Source organism: Pinus tabuliformis, chromosome 9 (assembly GCF_031772625.1).
Source record: "Pinus tabuliformis cultivar Carrire ecotype Pingquan chromosome 9, CPIR1, whole genome shotgun sequence".
In the NCBI taxonomy this organism is placed as follows: Eukaryota; Viridiplantae; Streptophyta; class Pinopsida; order Pinales; family Pinaceae; genus Pinus; species Pinus tabuliformis.
Window position 1 is genome coordinate 1592105412 of NC_142307.1, and position 21470 is coordinate 1592126881.

Genomic DNA, 21470 nt, shown 5'->3' on the forward strand with positions numbered 1-21470 from the left:
GGTTAATAATGTTCTTATGCATTCACTGAGGATGAACTAACTAAATCATAACGTTTACTGTATGTACGCTAGTTGCTTTTAACACAGTCGCATATATACGCAGATATATTTAACTGAAGGAGCGTATATGAATCAGAATAAGAAAATGAAAAGTGTTTGATTTGCTAATACTGATTCAGCCCCCCTCTTAGTATTATTTCCAACAATTGGTATCAGAGCAGGTCCTTTGGAAGAAGCTTGATCGCTTGGAGGAAAGATCCATCAGAATGGCTAATCTAGAAAGAGAGGCACCCATCAGGCCACCAATGTTTGACGAGAACAACTTTACCCACTGGAAGATAATAACCACGACATATCTACAATTGCTTGGAGCAAAAGTTTGGGGAATCGTGGAAGGAGGATACAAATACCCATCAGCAACTCCTATAGATACAGCAGAGAGAAAGCAATATGAGCTCAATGCCAAAGCTGTTATTGTCTTATTGGGAAGTTTGTCACAATCAAAATTTATGAAGGTCATGCATTTCAAATCAGCTAAGGAAATATGGGACAAAATCATTCTAAGCTACGAAGGAGATGAATAGGTAAAAGGAGCAAAGCTTCAAACTCTCAGAATCCAGTATGAAAATCTTAAGATGCATAGTAATGAAAGGATAGCTAATTACTTCCCGTGTATAGATGAGATTGTAAATTGTATGAGGAATTTGGGTGAAGAATTTAAGGAAGTTGTCTTAGTTGAAAAGGTTTTGAGATCTCTGTCTACTAAATTTGATTCCAAAGTGTCTGCCATAGAAGAAAAGGAGAATCTGCAGAAAATCACCATGTTGCAGCTTCATGGAATCTTAACTGCTTTTGAGATAAGAAAAGAGGGACCATCAAAAGCCGCATTCGAAGCATCAGGATACATGTCAGAAGAAGAAGATGAGGTAAATTTTGTCAATAATCTTGAACGGGGAACTAGACGGTTCAAAGGTAAGCTACCTTTCAAATGCTTTTCATGTGGTAGAGTTGGTCACTACGCTGCTAGATGCCCCCATAGAAAAGGAAAGATGTCTGAAGAAGGTAATAGAAGCTATTATACCCATGTTAAAAGTAATGACTCATTAAATGGTAGTGAAGACATTAGAAGTCTCATGGCATATGAAATTAGAGGTTGCAGAGTCGCGTATATGGAGTTCATAAGAAAAGGCAGCAGAACAGACTCAAGAAATGGTTCATTCATGATATGTAATGGTTGGCATAGGCTCAGGGGGAGCATACACTTCAAATAATTCATTGTTGGCATTATGGTTAAGTTTATGAAGCTAATAAATACATCTTGACGTTTGATCAAAGGAATAGCATTGCATGTTTGGATGCTGATGCTTATGGTGCAGATCATATATGATAGTGGCTAATGACTATCATGGTCTTGAATGGATTGCTGGTCTTTGAACTTGCATCTACTCAGGGGGAGCATGGATGGATTGATACAACTTGGCATATACAAAGGGGGAGCCCAATCAGAGATTTCAACAGGTACTCAGGGGGAGTATGGACAGCAGAGGGAAAGAACTTCTTGGTTTTCCCTTTGCCCTTGATGTCAAAGGGGGAGAGTGACTTGGTGTGGTGGTTGCCATCAAGTCCAAAGGGGGAGATTGTTGGCATTATGATATAAGTGTTTTCCTTGATGGCAACTCACTCAGAGGTTGATACAGGTGATGGTAACTCAATCAGAGGACAAATCTTAGTACAACAGGTCAAGAGAGAGATATACGCAGGTTCATTGTGACAAAGCCGCGTATACATGTGGGTTAGATGTTCCGAAGATGCGTATGCGTATACACACACTTTCACGCAAGAAAAAGCGCGTACATGTGGGAGAACTTATGTTTTAGTCCATGGTATTTAGTCCTTGGTATTTGAACCTATGGTTGTGGACCATGGTATCTCGTCTAAAGTGTTGATCCCAAGTACTGGGTCCATGGTATTGTTTCTACATGGTTTTGGACCATGGTATTGAGATAAGCCTAAACCTATATAAGGAGAAGATCTTTAGGAAAAGGAGGATGAGCAAGGAATGCATGTCTGACGAAGTGTGAAAATCTAGTATGCTGCTTATGGGTTTGTGATGCTTGGCTCAGGTTGGAAATGACAACGAAGGTATAAGTAATTATCTTTAGATCTGTACGCGGGTTGTCTCTGGTGAAAGCGCATATACACGCAGTTTTGATATAGTCAAGTAGTGTATGCTTTATGAGATTTGGTGTTCATGTGTGCTCTTTATGTGTGATGATCTGTTCTGTTTGCTGCTCATATGGTTAATAATGTTCTGATGCATTCACTGAAGATGAACTAACTAAATCATAAATTGTACTGTATGTACGTTAGTTGCTTTTAACACAGTGGCGTAGATACGCGGATATATTTAACTAAACGAGCGTATATGAATCAAAATAAGAAATTGAAAAGTGTTTGATTTGCTAATACTGATTCACCCCCCCCCCCCCCCCCTCTTAGTATTATTTCCAACAGAGTATACCCCTTAGCTTAATCAACTTGCTATTCACTTACCACAATCAATCATTTGTTAGTTTACAATACTTTTTCTATGTATATACTTTTCTGTTGTGGTGGTTCATTAAGGCCCAATGGAGAACATGGGCTCTGATACCATTTGTATATCTCCATACCACACGTTTTTTTTCATATATATATATATGCACCCTTTAAGTTTGTTGTGTTATAACTCTATACGTATATTTTACGTTTACTTGGGAACATTATAGTTATGTAATGAAGGTGTCTATATTGGCCTTTAATAACCATTGGCTAGTATTCGGGTGCTCATGACCCTATACCCCTTCCCTCTACTTAAAAATTAATAAAGAAATTAAGGAACAAAGGGGGCACATATATTTTGAAATTAATAATCATGGCCACCACTCGTAAAATCGATAGAGTCCATGTTAAAAAGCAGAATCACCAAATTGGTACCACGATTGGGATGACAAAATGAAATTTCAGAATGCCTACTGTCACGGTTGATACCAATGATGGGTGTAGTTATTTACACAGGCAAATCGAAATAGATTTCATAGAACCCAGGATGGGATACAAAATCGTATCATAAACTTCTAGAACTAATTGAATAGGAAATATAGTGCTATTCATATTGAATTGAAAAAATCGTGTAAAGAAAATTGAATTCCTAGACATTATATACTACCTAAGGGCTAAGATCTTGGAATCATAAGAGAAATTCTCAAAAACGATACCTCTAGGCGATAGATACAAAAATCCAGTATCAAGTATGAGCATGCAACTGACATTATAACTCGATAAGAAACAAATGAAACTTAACGAAAAGGACAAACCTTGGATATATATATAGTATTGAAGGAAAATAATTTAACATATCTAGAGGAATGAAAAAAAAAAATTTAACATATTGAACAACCTTAAACGTTAACAATACATGAAACTTGACATACAGTTAGCTATGGGTGTTGAGATTTTTTGTTTGAGTCAAATAGGCAAAAATCTCTGAAGGATGACAACAATAGGGATTCAGTTCCTAGATTAGCTCCAGGTTGTTGGGAGGGAGTTAATGCCTCCTATATTTGATGTGAGGGAGTTAATGAGGCTGTTAGATTCTCTAGGCTATATAACAGGAAACCATTCGAATGTTTGCTAAGAGAGTGTGAGGATTTCTTGATGTAATCTCCAATTTGATTAATAAATTCCTGATGCCTATGTTTGGTGGACGTAGCCTAGATTGGTTGGGTGAACCACGTTAAAAGCTGTGTCTTATGTGCTTGTGTTTTCTTGTTGTGTTATTTGTTGTTTAATTTAGCTGTGCATCTCTCCAACAAATGGTATCAGAGCAAGTTGGAGGAGCGCACTGCTGAAGGTGGAGCGCTGGAGACGTGGATTGTTCTGTGCGTGGATGGCTCGAGCTGTAACGCTGGGGCGTTTGGTGCCTGCTGTATTGCGTGGAGCTGTATCTGCGTGAATAAAAGGCGATGGGCAGGGAGTGTTCGGAGTAATGTCCAACAGCGTGGCGTGGACTTGGGAGGAGTAGTTGGCTGTGCGTTTACATCCCTGTGCGCTGGTGAAACACTCTTGCTGTGCGTTTGATTGGAGGACATTGGTGCGTATTGGGTCCACAATCAACAACACCAACCACGTACAGGTAGATGCGTATAGGGAATGCGCAGACCTTCCTTCCGGCTGCACAGTTTAAAGATGTAAGTACTTAAGACGGCAAATCGCTCTGCTCAACAGCAGTCAAATCAGAGAAGTAAAGGTGCTTGGATGGCGTGCAATAGCCATGGAAACTGAAAATGCGATTATCAATAAAGTCCACGGGAAAGCATCATGCGTTTCGACTGCCAGGGTAAAAGGCGCCGAGAAGGTATGTCTCTCATGAAGGTGCGTTTTGCTGTGCGGTGTGTTTCAAAGTTTGCATCCGATTAAACAGTGATATAAAACAGCATGAATGTTTATTGAAAACGATGCGGATATATTCTAAAACGGCATTGATATATTTTTTTAAAAAGAGCGTGGCTTTTCTGTTTTACCAACGGCATGGTTATATGTTAAAGCTTTAACAAATGCCTGTATATACCTTTAAAACACAACACGGATTTATGTGATAAACGGCGTGGTTTTATTTTTTGTTTTTGGCAAACTGCGTGGGTATATAGTTTAACAACAGCATGACCATGTAATATAAAACGGCGCAGTGATATTCTGCTGGAACGAATCCTCGATTCCTTCGTTAGGAAGAGGAATGTGGCAGAATGCCGGTGTTTAACTCCTTGACTGGCCTTTGTCAACGCAGAATCTAGAGACCACAGGTTTTTTGATGCACTTTTTTGCCTACGCAAATGATCTGGATCCTTGTGTTTGGATTCATAACGACGGCACAATATATATTTGCTGGTTGATCAAACTGTAGATTTGCAGCAGGATTGGTGAGCTCTAAGAAGATAGGGAAGTTTTGTTTTTTAAAGGCAAAAGTACAGGCAGTTGTTTTTTTGTTGTGTAAAAACAAAGGCATAGGCAGGTTTTTTGGTTGTGTAAAAACAAAGGCATAAGCAGTTTGTTTTTTTTTTAATTGCTGGTTGGATATTGGAGATTATTGTGTTTTTGTTGATACAAATGGCGAAAACTCAAAGTGCCCTTAGTACATCAGATATCCTTGAGTTTGACGATGTTGTTGGAGCCTTGTTGGCTGAGGAGACGAGGAAGAGGTCGAATGCAGACACCTCCACATCAGAGGTAATGATGGCCAGAGGTCGCTCACGAGAGAGACACTCCGGGGGAAAGCATAGCGACTCTCGTTCAAAATCCAAAGGTAAGAAGCCCAAGGTGAAGTGTTGGCATTGTGGCAAGGCTGGACATATGAAAAAGGATTGCTGGAAGCGAAATCAGGCTGCTAAAGAAGGCTCTTCGACAGAAAAGAAGGAAGCCAACACCACAGATACAGGTTCAGTATCTGGTTCAGGTATGAGTGATGAAGTATTGTCAGTTAATATGTCAAATCATGGTCAACATTGGTTGTTAGATTCCGGGGCATCAAACCACATGTGTATCCATAAAGAATGGTTTAAGGAATATAAATCAATTAATGATGGTGTTGTGTACATGGGTAATGATGTAACATGTAATATTGTTGGGATTGGGAGCATACAACTACAAATGTTTGATGGGACAACTAGAATATTAACTTATGTGAGGCATGTACCAGATTTATGGAAAATTTGATTTCATTAGGAGCACTTGATTCAAATGGATATAAAACTGTAATTCAAGGTGGAGTTATGAAAATCTATAAAGGTATCTTACTAGTGATGAAGGCTAAGAAAGTAGGAAATCTATTTCAGTTAGAAGGTAGAACTGGGTCAGATCATGTGTCTGTGTCTGAACATGAAAGTAGTTCCATTCACTTATGGCATCAAAGATTGGAGCATATGAGTGAAAGAGGATTGAAAATTTTGGCTGACCGAAAGTTACTTCCTAATCTAAGATCTGGAAAATTGGATTTCTGTAAACATTGTCTGTTTGGTAAACAAAGTAAACAAAAGTTTAAAATAGGCAAACATACTAGTAAAGGCATACTTGATTATATCCATTCAGATGTTTGGGGTCCAGCCCCTACAACGTCATATGGCGACTCGTCGTATTTTGTGTCGTTTATTGATGACTTTTCTCGGAAAGTATGGGTCTACATGTTGAAAAAGAAGTCTGATGTTTTTACAGTTTTCAAGCAGTTTAGAGCATTGGTAGAAAACAGCACTGGTAGAACTATAAAATGTTTAAGAACTGACAATGGTGGTGAGTTTTCCTCCAAGGAGTTTGACAGCTATTGCAAGGATGCAGGGATCGAAAGACATAAGACCACGGTTTATACTCCTCAGCAGAATGGAGTTGTTGAACGCATGAACAGGACTCTTCTAGAGAGAGCATGGTGTATGCTGAGTAACGCCAGGTTGCCGAAGGAGTTTTGGACGGAAGCGGTGGCAACAGCTTGTTATGTGATAAACCGGTCTCCATCAACGGCAATAGACTGCAAGGTTCCGCAAGAGGTATGGAAAGGACACCCTTGTGACTATTCTAAACTTAGAGTGTTTGGTTGTGATGCATATGCTCTAGTGCCTAAACATCAGCGGACTAAGTTAGATCCAAAGTCTAAAAGGTATATCTTTGTTGGGTATGGTGTTGGAACAAAGGGATTTAGATTGTGGGATCCTACTACCCGCAAAATCATCATCAACAGAGATGTAAAGTTTGATGAATCCTCTCTTGTACAGTTAGATGTAGATAGAAGATTGAAACAGGATGATGTATCTAATTTCCAGCATATTCAGTTTGACAGCATTTCTAATGATAGTCATAACGATCATAGTTCAGATTGTAGTCATGAACAGATTTCAGAATCAGATTTTGAACAGGGTTCAGATGGAGGTCATGAACAGGTCTCAGATGGCGATCATGAAGAAATTCCTACAGTTGATAGACAACCAATTGTGGAAGCACCAGAAACATTCTTAAGGAGGTCTACAAGGATCAAACGCCGTCCGAGAAGGTATGATGATCATGTTACTTCAGTTGCTTTGATCGCTAATGATGATGAACCTTTGTGTTATCAGGAAGCTGTAGAAGGTTCAAATAGTGACAAATGGAAAGCAGCCATGAAGGAAGAAATGATGGCCTTAGGTAAGAATGGTATGTGGGATCTGGTTGAACTTCCCAAAGGCAGGAAAATTGTGGGATGCAAGTGGGTGTACAAGCTGAAACGAGGTGTGAATGATACGGAAGACAGGTATAAAGCTCGGCTGGTTGCAAAAGGGTTTTCTTAGAAAGCTGGCATAGACTTTCATGAGATATTTTCACCAGTGGTTAAAATTGTTTCAATTAGAATTGTGTTAGCATTAGTGGCTTTGTTTGATTTAGAGTTGCAGCAGTTAGATGTTAAGACTGCATTTCTACATGGTGATTTAGATGAGGAAATATATATGGAACAACCAGAAGGGTTTGTTCAGCATCGCAATGCGAAATTTGTCTACAGGCTCAAGAAGTCATTATATGGCCTGAAGCAGTCGCCTCGGCAGTGGTATAAGAAGTTTGATTCTTTCATGTTGAGTCAAAAATATGTAAGAAGTGAATATGATCATTGTGTTTACTTTAAGCAGTTAAATAATGGCATGTTCATTATCTTAGTGTTATATGTTGATGATATGCTTTTAGCAAGCAAAAGCATTGAAGAAATCAACAGCTTGAAGACTCAGATGGCAAGGACATTTGATATGAAAGATCTAGGAGCCGCAAGACAGATTTTGGGCTTGGAGATTTTCAGAGACAGGAGTAATGGTAAGCTGTGGCTATCACAACAAAAGTATGTTGAGAAAATACTTTTGAGGTTTGGTATGAACAATGTGAAGCCTGTGTCGATCCCTTTAGCTTCACATTTTAAGCTTTCTTCGAGTTTATGTCCTAATACAGATGAAGAAAAGGATTATATGTCTCGAATTTCTTATGCCAATGTAGTAGGATGTTTGATGTATGCGATGGTGTGTACGCGACCAGATATTTCTCATACAATTGGGGTTGTCAGCAGGTACATGGCAAATCTGGGTAAATAACACTGGTCAGCAGTGAAATGGGTGCTTCAGTACTTGAGAGGCACAAGTAGTTATTGTATTTCTTACAATAAGAGTAGTGAATTTGTTTGCGGATATGTTGATTCCGATTTTGCAGGTGACTTGGATAAGAGAAGGTCAACTTCAGGGTACGTCTTTACTCTTGCAGGTGGAGCTATCAGCTGGATGTCAAAGCTACAGAACATTGTTGCTTTGTCCACTACTGAAGCAGAATACATTGCTGCTTCTCATGCTTGCAAAGAGGCGGTTTGGTTGAAAGGTTTGCTTGGTGAGTTTGGTAGGTTACAGGACAACATCAGGTTACTTTGTGATAGTGAAAGTGCAATACATTTGGCTAAGAATCCGGCCTATCATAGTAAATCAAAGCATATTCCGATTAAGTACCATTTTGTAAGACAGGTTATCACTGAAAGGGGAGTCTCTCTTGAAAAGGTGCATACAAAGGAGAACTGTGCAGACATGTTCACGAAACCAGTTTTTTTGGAGAAGCTACGCTGGTGTTTGGATTCTCTTGGCTTGTAGAAAAGATAAAATAATAATAACAGGGCATCAGGCAAATTTTTGTCAAGGTGGAGATTGTTGAGATTTTCTGTTTGAGTCAAATAGGAAAAAATCTCTGAAGGATGACAACAATAGGGATTCAGTTCCTAGATTAGCTCCAGGTTGTTGGGAGGGAGTTAATGCCTCCTATATTTGATGTGAGGGAGTTAATGAGGCTGTTAGATTCTCTAGGCTATATAACAGGCAACCATTCGGATGTTTGCTAAGAGAGTGTGAGGATTTCTTGATGTAATCCCCAATTTGATTAATAAATTCCTGATGCCTATGTTTGGTGGACGTAGCCCAGATTGGTTGGGTGAACCACGTTAAAAGCTATGTCTTATGTGCTTTTGTTTTCTTGCTGTGTTATTTGTTGTTTAATTTAGCCATGCATCTCTCCAACAATTGGAAGTGTATAGACCTATAACTACCATATAAGGTTAAATCGACAAGTAGAAAAGAAATGAAGTCAACATAATAGGGATAACATAGATACAATCATTTAACCCAAGAATCATGCATTAATTATGTAAAATTTTAGTCACTATACATTGATGCTAAATATAATAACCAGTTCCTAAGGATTGAAATCCTACGTAGCATATGGGTCCCTTCGAGGGGCAATAATACAAAAAAGACATTGTCCTAATCTAAAATCGTTTAATTAGTCACAACTACAAAATCACTCAACCCTCAAATGAGAGGAGGATTCCCAAAGGAATTTAAATTCCAACTAGATATAGAGGTGCATTCAGAACCATCAACGACGAAGTTTCGAAACACTGAGTTCTAGCAGAGACCGACTTGTAACTAGGAAGAAATCGGCCAGGAAACGCAGAAGTTGACTGGCGTGTGGAGTAAACACTGGAAGAAAACCCAACATATGTACGTAAGACAAGATAAATAATGGAAGTAAGTTATAATAAAAGTTAATATTTTGAAAATAAATGATTTTAACAAGCAGGGTGATAAACAAGTCCATCTTGCCTGAATTCTGAGGTAAGCATAGTGGTGAGTTAATAGTGGAAATTGGGACGCAAGAGTAACCCCGCAGCAATTTCGAAAGGAACTAGCCAACGCCAACAGAGTTTAGGGTTGTTGTTCCCTTTCCGTGACCGTTAAATATCTAGGAGAAATCTTGGCCATTCACTTGCACAGGACTGACAACCCATGTGAACATAACATGGCACTTCCAACTTGTCGAACAAAAATTGGAAAGAGAAACCCCAAATCATAAATGAAAACTAGCACCTCAAATTTCGAAGCTCAACCATATGCATGGAAAATACCTTGGTAAAGTAAGTGTAATCCTTCACCTATGACATTGTAATGGTGCTGTTACACCTAAGTACCATAACCTTAAGTTATGTGCGTGACATATTACCGTGGGGAGAGCGATCCATGATTTATCAAGACAAATCATTAGAGGGTGATTAACCACATTAAGTTATATATATATATATATATATATATATATATATATATATATATATATATATATATATATATAAAACAATACACCATGTTCAAAAATAAGAGATATGATCCCACATAAATAAATGTTGATGTATACCTAGATACCTTAGGTGCTATGGGGTACCATTAGTAAGAGGGAATATGCATAGATGCCAAACCCAATAATTTAACCCATTACACTTTAGAGTCAAGGTTTTCTATAATCGATTAAATGATTATATATATATATATATATATATATATATTAGGTGCTATGGGGTACCATTAGTAACAGGGAATATACATAGATGCCCAACCCAATAATTTAACCCATTACACTTTAGAGTCAAGGTTTTCTATAATCGATTAAATTATATATATATATATATATATATATATATATATATATATATATATATATATATATATATATATATATATATATATATATAATCGAATTTAAAGGAAAAACAAATAGCTCATACTCCCGAGGTAATGGAAAACAAAAAAAATGACATGTAGATTAATGTTGTGTGAAGTGAAATATATACATAATATTGGTACATCTGTAGAATTATTACTGGTTCTATGGAAAGAAAAATATCATATCATAACAATCCTAAATTAACACGTGACATTACGGAAAAAACAATCTAAAATGGCTTATTAATACCACAAGCCCAAAAAGCCATAACTTATTTCATATGACACTTGTTTATATGATATCTTTTTTTAATTATTCAATTTAATTGAGGGTAGAAATGGCATAACTATAACTACTTTGTAGATTATATCGATCTTTGATTTGTGAAAAATACTAAGAATACTCTAGAATATTCAATGGATGTTAAATCCCTACCATACACCTAATAATTACTAATAGTTAAACTAAAATTGTGAAAGCCCTAGTCCAAAATATATACTATTATGAACATTAAAATAATTTCTCTATACGTATGAAGTTGATATTGAAATATATTACTGAAGATAGATATTCAAATAATTTATTAAAGTCTTGTAATGATTTTTTTTTAAAGTATAAGAATTATACATCCTATTTTTATTTATTTACTTTTTTTTGTAAGCCGATGTAAAATTATGCTACTTAAATGTACATCTAAATATTTACGTCAATAGGTGTGTCTATTTTCCAATAGGGCTTCCATAATTTTAATTTAATTATCAATAATTATTTGGTGGATGGTAGAGATTTAAGCTCCATGGAATCTTCTACAATATTCATGGTAGTATACAAAAATCAAAGATTGATATTTGCCTCCAAAATATTACCTTTTAATTAAATTCATTAATTGGAAAAATAATCATATGAACAAATTCCATATGAAATGAGTTATGTTTTTTGGATATGTGGCATTGATAAGTGATGATATTGGCCCATGGTATTATAACAAGGCCTATTTACATTAAGAATATCTAGAATATTTTTTCATGGTTTTTACAAAATGTAGATATATATATATATATATATATATATATATATATATATATAGTCATAATAATAATAATAATAATAATAATAATAAAATGATAATTTAGTTATTATGATTTTTTTAATTTTAGCAACATCATATGTATTATTTTTTCATGCTTACTAGTCCCTACCAAGCAAGACTCTAACAATGAATTATTTTGTTGACCAGTATTAGTTTAGCATTGACCAATGCAACTTAAAATGTTTAAATTTTATAAAGAATATTTATTTTGCAATATTATTAAAAAAACTAATTTTCAAACATTTGATTGGATGATAACTTCAGGGTCTTATTGCAATCTTTGCAAAATATAATGCCATGTAGATCATGGCTTCACATATTTTATATATCTTATAAGTTTTTATGCAAATTTTCCCATAACATAATTTTTAACTTGACTTGTAGGGACTAAGTTTCCCTATGCAACATTTGTTATGGATTGATGTCCATAATTATGTCACCCTATGCAACACTTTTATGGATTTATGTTTATCATTATATGGTTTCTATCTGAGAGTGAGAACAAAAGTGAAATGTTTTTACATCTCCTTTATATGTTTATAATATCAACAACAACTAGACATGCCTACTTGGAGTGAGATTATTGATGTTCTGTAACACTTCTAATTAAATATAATTGAATATGTATATTTTTGTTTTGCTTTCTATTATAGAAAATATTGTTTTTTTATTTAGAGAGTAGTTTATTTTAATTCTAAAATGGGCACATGTTAACAAAAGGAATTACACATCTCTCTCATACTTGCATTTTATAGAATTGGGCATTTGAGTTATGCAAACATTCAAGGAATTTGATGTTCCACACTTAAATTCTATGACAGATAGTACATGTGTATTTGGAAATAAGTATTCACCAAGTATAATCATAGGACATAATTTTTGGGCACGCTTTTTTCAAGTAAACATCCAATAGGCACAATCTATCAAACACTCATCCATTTAATGCATTTGTTCAGTCACCCTTCCTAGGTGGACTTGGGTGCACTCATTGGGTGGATGGAACTTTGGGTCTAACAACTGATCCAGATTTAAACATGAACAAAAAAAATTACAGAGATAACCATAAATACAGAGATGCAGTGGAAATAATACTTCATTTCATTAATGTAAAATACTGAAATATGCTTACAAACAAAAATGGAAATAAACTAGCTAGGGTGATGGTAGCTTATCTCTGAGAAGAGATGTGGCGGCTACATGCCTCTGAACTGTGTTACAATGAGGCTCAAAGGCTTATTTATTTTTGATAAACAATGGAAAACCCTTAACATCCCAAAATCTAACCCTAGAAGATGAAACGCCAAATTGTGGGCCCCGTTTTGGGTAACTTGGTACATCAACTTCCCGGGGTCGTAACTTTGGCACCTGATCTTCGTTTGATGCATATAATAGCTCGTTAGAAATTGAGCATTACAACTTTTAGAAGAGAAACATCAATCCATGGATGCATGTTGCTCCAAAATTTCCCAAAAAACGTCGTTTAGGGCCTCAAAACGGCTCCAGAAGTTCAGGACCCGAAAAACTGCTAAAAATAGTAAATTGTGCTACAATTACGAAAATTGAAAAATTGAAAGAGATAGTTGTGGGGGTCCAAGTGGGATAGGTGGGTGGCCACCAACATCCACCTTGATAATTCCTCGCCCCTTAGGAGGCAATGGTACCCATTGCGTTGAGTTCCTCCATTTGCTGAACTTGGTCCTTGGTGAACTGTTCTGCAATCTTGGATGTCTCCAGTAATGGTGGGAAGCATGGTCGAGCGCGGTACACATTGCACACTTGTTGCAGGTGAATGAATGGAGGAATGTTGTGCTCCAAAGCATTATTTCCCACAGCCTTGGTAATGGTGTAAGGACCATGTCGGCGTCATCGAAGCTTCTGATGGGCTCTTGTAAGGTGTTATTTTTGCAAATGTAGCCAGACTTTGTTGCCCACCTGAAGCTTGTGTGATACCCCTGTGGGTGAGGAGAAGTTGTTCCTGTGTTCTGTCATGATCATATCCCTTTGCTGCTGCCGCTACGTGGAGGAACCCTTCGTGGGGGTCATCGATGTGGTGATGATCTTCCCCTTACTTTGGGAGTGAACTAGACAGAAAATGAATTTCCTAGTCTGGGAGATGATCCTACTGCCTTTCTTGGTAGTGATCAAAGAGGTGGTAGTAGGTGGGGCTACCTCAGGTATTCGATATAATTAATTACCCAAAGAATAATAATAGCACAAGGCCTTGACACATACACATCATGTCGCCTCCATAAGTATGGCTGACCCAATAAAACATCACAAACATAAAGAGGTGTAACATCACACAATACCTCATATGTGAAGGGCTTGATGTTGTAGGGAAGGTGGCATTGCTGGCGGACTCGGAGATCTTGACCTTCATGAAGCCACCTAATACTATATGGCTGCAGGTGTGGTGTAGTCGGTAGGCTTAACCGCTTCACGACCTCTGCTGAAATGAGGTTCTTTTGGCTGCCACTATCAACAATGAATTACATGGGCGAACACTTCACCCACATTTGTGAGTGGAAAATACGCTCCCCCTCCTGTGGATCTTCGGGATCATTCTTCTAGATCTTGGCAATGGAAACAGTGACGTTGCGCTCCACATGAATGATTTGCTTTCTTTTTCCATTCCCCTTGTCGGGTTCTAACTCAGGGTCAGAATATGCATCTGATTTTGAAGCCTTCAACACAACCACCAACGATTGCTTGGTCTGACACTCACTTGTGTTGTGAGTGGGGCTCTTATGTAACTCACACCACTTTCCTGTGTCCTTCTTCAACTTCATGGTGTTGTTCTTTTCTTGCAGCTTTGATGGGTTTTCTTGGGTCACCCCGCCTTGGCTTTGTCCTTTGGTCTTAAAATTTTCAAATCTAAAGTCTCGCTTCTTCTGTTTGAACTTTTCCTCAATTTTTACAGCGTATCAGTATGTTGTGCCAAGCGAGGAGATGTTCAGGAACTCCATCTCTTCCTAGATGTATCTATGTAGGCAGCCATGGTATTTGAGTACCAAATGCAGCTCAAAGTCCTTGATACCCAACTGTGTGCGAAGGGTATGAAAAATATTTGTGAACTCTAGCACATCTTGTTGCCTTCCCTGCCGCTGCATGGTCCACTTTATGTATTTGTCCTCATAGCTTTTGACAGGGTAGTACTGCTCCTTGATGGCATCCCGAAATTAATTCCAAGTGGGTGCGGCTAAAAATAGTGAGCCCGTGCTTTCATCCTTCTACTCGCAGTAGGTTTCCCACCAGTCCTTGGTGTGGGGGGTTGCTTTGAGAATAGCGAAAACAATCTTTTCCCGACTCGAAAATTCATCAACGGAAAAATACCCTTCTAGAAGATTTAACCATTTAGCTACAACATCTGCATCTATCTGACCCTCAAAGACGGGGATTTGAAAATTAACTTGTACCTTAAAGGGTGTGGCATTTCTAGAGTAGTTGTTGGAAGTCGATGCGTCGCCTCTAGGTAGCCGCTAAAGGATCTATGCAAAGTTATCCATCATCACGTTCCTTTGCCGCTCGAGGGCTTCTTCGAGCAAAATTTTGATAGGATATCCTGCCCCCTCGTCTTTCTTTTCATCCACCATGGGAGGCCATTAGGATTTGCGAGGTTGCTCTTGCAAAGGTTCGACTAGTTCAAACCCTAACTCCTTATATCGCAACTTCATTGGGGACATGCAAAGAAAAACAGAGAAAAAGCAGACCAATCTGTTACCATTGATTCGTATTTAAACAGGAACGCAACAAATTACATAGATAACCATAAATATAAAGATGCAATGGAAATAATATTTCATTTCATTAATGTAAAATATTGAAATATGCTTACAAATAGAAATGGAAATAAACTAGCTAGGGCGATGGTAGCTTATCTCTGTGAAGAGATGTGGCAGCTACATGCCTTTGAATTATGTTACAATGAGGCTCGAAGGCCTATTTATTTTTGATAAACAATGGAAAAACCTTAACATCCCAAAATCTAACCCTAGAAGATGAAACGCCGAATTGTGGGCCACGTTTTGGGTAAGTTGGTACATCAACTTCCCGGGGTCATAACTTGGCACTTGTTCTTCGTTTGACACATCCAATAGCTCGTTAGAAAAATATATATCCAAGCACTACAACTTTGGGAAGAGAAACATCGGTTCATGTACCCATATTTCTCCTAGATTTCCCAAAAAATGTCGTTTAGGGCCTCAAAACAGCTTCGGAAGTTCAAGACCCAAAAAAACTACTAAAAGTAGTAAATTGTGCTACAATTACAAAAAGTGAAAAACTGAAAGAGATAGTTGTGGGGGTCCAAGTGGGATAGGTGGGTGGCCACAAACATCCACCTGGATCAACAACATTGATAATTGGATTATTAATGACAAATTCATGGAGGGGGTAGTCAAACTATTAGGCATAGTTGAAGTTAATCGTGTGGGAACTTGGGTCCACGTAGTCTTCGGGGGGCTTGTAAGTGCAATGAAGCTCTTATATAAATAGTTGATGCATCAAAAGTGCTAAGCATCAATCAATTATTCATCATTTTTAATCACGAGTGTAAAAAAGTCTTGCTATTATGTTAAGTTTAGGGTTGACATAGTAGAGCAAATTGCGATAGTTGAGTAAGAAGAAAAATATATCACTCATTGAAGGAGGGCTTGCATTGCTTGAGGAGTTGGATTTTGCAACACTATTGGGTATTAGGCAAAAGGTAATATTAGGCTATGGCCCCATTCATATAAATAACATTTTTCATATAATAACATTAACACATCCTTCGACGCCACATATATGTGTGTTATAGTCTCTTTACTCATGAATATTATGTTTCTTGTAATCTATTATGTTGAATAAAGATTGAGTTATTAATTAATTGTTAAAATAATATTGAAACATTTTAAATCATAGTTGTACATGTGTTTATACAATTAAATAATCCTACTTTTAATAAGCTTTAACTTCTATTTAAAACTTAAAACTTAATATAAAATTACAAACATTTCATTTAAAACTTATAACTTAATATGAAATCATAAACATACCTTAAGAGACTTACTCTACTCTACATTTGAACAAAATTCAATGAAGAGGTGTTAGTTGTGTTTGAAACAATATTTTAAAATAAAATTATTAGCATACATACGATTAAAAATCATTGAGGAGGAGTTAATGGTGTATTACACAATATCTTAAAATGAAATTATGAGCGTACATTAAGTAAAGAGCAGTAGTGTAAGATTAGTTGATTCTTTGAGGAGGGGTTAATTGGTATTACACAATATTTCAAAATGAAATTATGAACGTACATTAAGTAAAGAGCCGTAGTGTAAGATTAGTTGATATAAGAGAATTTTTTATAACTTAGTGCGTTGTGACAATTTTGGTAGAAACTCAAATTTAAAAATAAAAATAAAAAACACTTAACATTTATTATTATAAAAAAATGTACAAACTATTTTTTATTTTATAATATTTATTGGGAAATTTGACAAAATTTTGTAAAGTTAAATACATCACAATATATAAATTTTATTATTAAATTTCACAGAATATTATGAAATAACATAATGGAGGGTATTTAAAAATTAAAATAATTATAAGATTTCACAAAATATTATTAAAAAACATAATAAATAGATTTAATAAAATAAGATTTATTGACGTGTTTTTTTGGATATATTTTTCATTGGATTTTAATGGAGGGTATTTAAAAATTAAAATAATTATAAGATTTCACAAAATATTATTAAAAAACCTAATAAATAGATTTAATAAAATAAAATTTATTGACGTGTTTTTTTAAATATTTTTTCATTGGATTTTAATTGTAATAAACATTTTTATATTAAAATTTATATTTATATTTTATTTTAATTTTAATATAGAACAAATATAAATATATAATGCTAAAAAAGTATTTACATTTCAGTTTAATTTTGAAAACTTTATGGGAAGGATTTTAAAGCAGAAACATGGGAGAAAATGATATTATCTCCACTTTCAATGATATTAAGTGTGTCTCATGTTAGTATTATTCATGTTTGGAGAGATTGGATACTTAGTAATCCCACTTCGAGAACTATTTCTAGTGTAGATGTAAATCTTACAAATCCTCCAAGACCCAATGACCAAGATCCAACTCGATCTCCAATTGTTATGGTTTTTAACTTTGACGAAGATCCAACTCGATCTCCAATTGATAAGGGTTATAATTGTTTTTTACTTGTAGTTGAAGTTGAAGTTTTTTTTATTTATAATAATTGGTATTAGGGTAAGTTTGTATATTTATTTGTTTTTGTCTTAAATAAAATAAAAAATTAGAAAGTAAAGTTTTAAATAGAAAAATAATGTTTTTATAATAAAAAAAAATTGAATAAAAGTAAAAGATGTATGAGATGTTTAAATCTTACATTTTTAAAAAATATTTTAAAGAGATTTCAATAAACTATTTAAAGATCTATATTAACTAATTTATGTGGATATCAACTTTATATATATATATATATATCTATATATAGAAAAAAATGTTAAAATAAAACATTTTAATTTTTATATGAAAAAATATTTAATCTAAGTTATCAAAAAAATATTTTAATAAGAATTAATATTTACATATACTTTAAAAATATATTAATAATAAAAAAATATTTTAATTTTTATGATAAGATATTTAGATATACATGTGATGTAAAATATTTTAATGTTAATTGAGTATTTATTTATGTATACATCTGAAAAAATTAAGTTTTATCGTTAAAATATTTATTTGCTCCTATATATACTCTATATTTATGATAGATTGAAACAATCTTAAAATAAACTTAATAAAAATATTATCTTTCCTACCCTTACTATTGTATTTCAATACATAATATTTGAAAAAATACTAATATAAAAAAATTAAATTTACTAAATCTAAATTAACATTTTCTACATCGAATTAATGAGATTTCCATATAAGTGTTTGACATTCGACACGCTAAAGGCTAAAGAAACCAATATATCTAACATATTCAACTTTACTCGCACGCCAATGCTCTTATATGGAAAGTGATGTAACACAAATTAGCTGCTCAATAGAATTTGGCCAACATGCTCAGGGAGATTCAGAAATATATCCAACACTTAAACTCTCATGTGCTCAACATTGGAGCTCAATTCACTTAATTGGAGCATGGGCCTTCCTTCCCTTTTAGTGTTAAATAGTTGAGCGATAACCTGTTATATGGGGATGGCAAATTCCATTATAAACCTAACATTAAATCTCAAACATTACATCTCAAGTCGCATCTCAAAGGAAAGAACTAATGCAAACCAGCTAGCATAGCCAACAATAAGATACACATAGAGGTGTCGAAGTAGTCCGGCTAGTTATGCATTTCGATGAATTTCTCCATTTGCTTTATTTTAGTTATGCATTTTAGTTTATAATGAATTCATAGTTTGTTATTTGGTTTAGGCAAATATTTTTGAAATATTTTTTTAAGTCTTTTGGACTAGTATAATAGATTTTAGACTTTTCTCTATAACATCTTGTACTCAAATCGGTTTCTTTTCATAACATTATGTGTCATAGAACATTACTATATTTTGTAAATATTTATGATATATTAATAAAAAAATATTACTCTAAAAAAATCTTTTAAAGATAAAATTATGTTATAATTTTATTTTAAAAGTAATATATTTAATTTGTTTAGATAAATAAATTTTAAACTTTTTAAATTCAATAAAAACATGGTTTCTCTCACAGTTGTATTTTAAAATAAATCTAAATTAACATTTTCTACATGGAACTAATTACAGATGTTGGATTCAATTTTAGTGGCACACCAATTAACATTTTCTCCATGGAATTAACTACATATATTGGATTCAACTTTAGTGGCACACCAATGGCCTTATAAGAAAAGAAAGTAGGACAAATTAGTTTCTCAATAGAATTTGGCCAACATGCTGAAGTATATCTAAGACTTACACTCTCATGTTCTCAACATTGGAGCTACGCTCACTTAATTGGAACCGTGACATAGCCAAAAATAAAGTACACACAGAGGTCTCGAAGTTTCCCAGCTAGTTGGACGCATGTGGATGAATTGCTCTCTTTGTTTTATTTAAGTTATATATTTTTATTAATATATTACAAATATTTACAAAATATAGTAATTTTTCATGGGGTTTTTTCATGTGGATGAATTGCTCTCTTTGTTTTATTTAAGTTATATATTTTTATTAATATATTACACATATTTACAAAATATAATAATTTTTCATGTTTTTTTTTTATCCTATTTGGCATGGCCAACAATAAGGTAGGTATACATAGAAGTCTTGAACTACCTCCACTAGTTTGATGCATTTGGATGAATTTTTCTCTTTAGTTATGTATTTTAATTTATAATAAATTATATTTTGTTATTTAGTCTATGATTTTATAGAAGTGTAAGGGAAAATATTATTAAATATTTGTCTAATATTTTAAAGTATAATAGATTTTTAGATTCTTTCTCTAATAGTTGATTCTCAAATCCATTTTTTGTTTTAATATTATGCGGGAAGATCACTCTCTTTTGTAAATATTTATGATATATTAATGAAAAATATTAGATTAAAAAAAACATTTTCAACATATTAGTTATAATCTCATTTTAAAAATAATATATTTAATTTTATTTGACATAATAAATTTTCAACTTTTTAATTAAAATATGCTCACAAAGGTTCATTTCTTCATTACAATGCAGCTCGTAGCATTTATAAATTTAAATCATTAAAGACACTTTTCACTCGACTTCCTACGTCTAATGGACAATTTAGAAATATATAATCTCAATTGCCATGTTCACAAAATTTGAATTCCTATCATTACCTTTCACTTATTTTCTCGTGATGAAATCGTAAATCGCAAATTTGAATTCATACCATTACCGTCCACTTTATTCTTCCTATCTCAATGATGCAAATAAAAGTTTAAATAAAGAGTTCTTTGTTGACTTTATATCCATTAACGATATTACAATAACATTGATTTGTGAATAATTTATAATATTAACCATATCGTTAGTAACGTTGATTTGTTAATAATATAAATTATTAACTGTTTGGTTGGATGGACAGATTGCATATATATTAATTAACTTTCCTCGTGGATGGTTGTATTAATTTATATTATTAGTTGGTGTTTTTGGAACAGTATGGAATACACTGATTCGTTCATCATTTTTTATTAATTTTTTCAATAATTCAATAGGGTAGGAGGTGCAGCTATTCTTTTGGTTCCGAAAAATAAATTGAATTACTCTATTATTCGAATCTAGAAAAAGTTTTAAATAATTGTTATTTTTTTTTTAATTTTTATTTTAAATACATCTATGCTATTCAAGTTCTTCATTATAATATGAGATTCCAATAGCAACATATGTAATTTTGTGTTAGGAATTTTTCCATAATGCTCTGGGATGCAACATCCCCAAATAAGAATCGTGAAAAATTTATTTGTATTTCCAATCACATAAGTAAAACATGTTTTAAGAGGCCTCAACACTATAGTTAATAGGTTAGCTAATTAAGCCTTATCACTAACACTTAATCATGTGTAATAAAGAAAAGTGAGGGAGAAAATGACACCATAGTTCAATAGGTATGTTTAGTCAATTAAGAAGCATGAGGTATTGTGTTCCACATGGCCTCAATGTGGAGATCACATGTCACCTTAGGACAATAGTGATAGAGTTAATTTGAGTCATAAGTAAGTTCAACAGAAAATGTTTCCAATTCTTGGGAATTTTCAAGTGTTACCAAAAAATCATGTCTATGATTT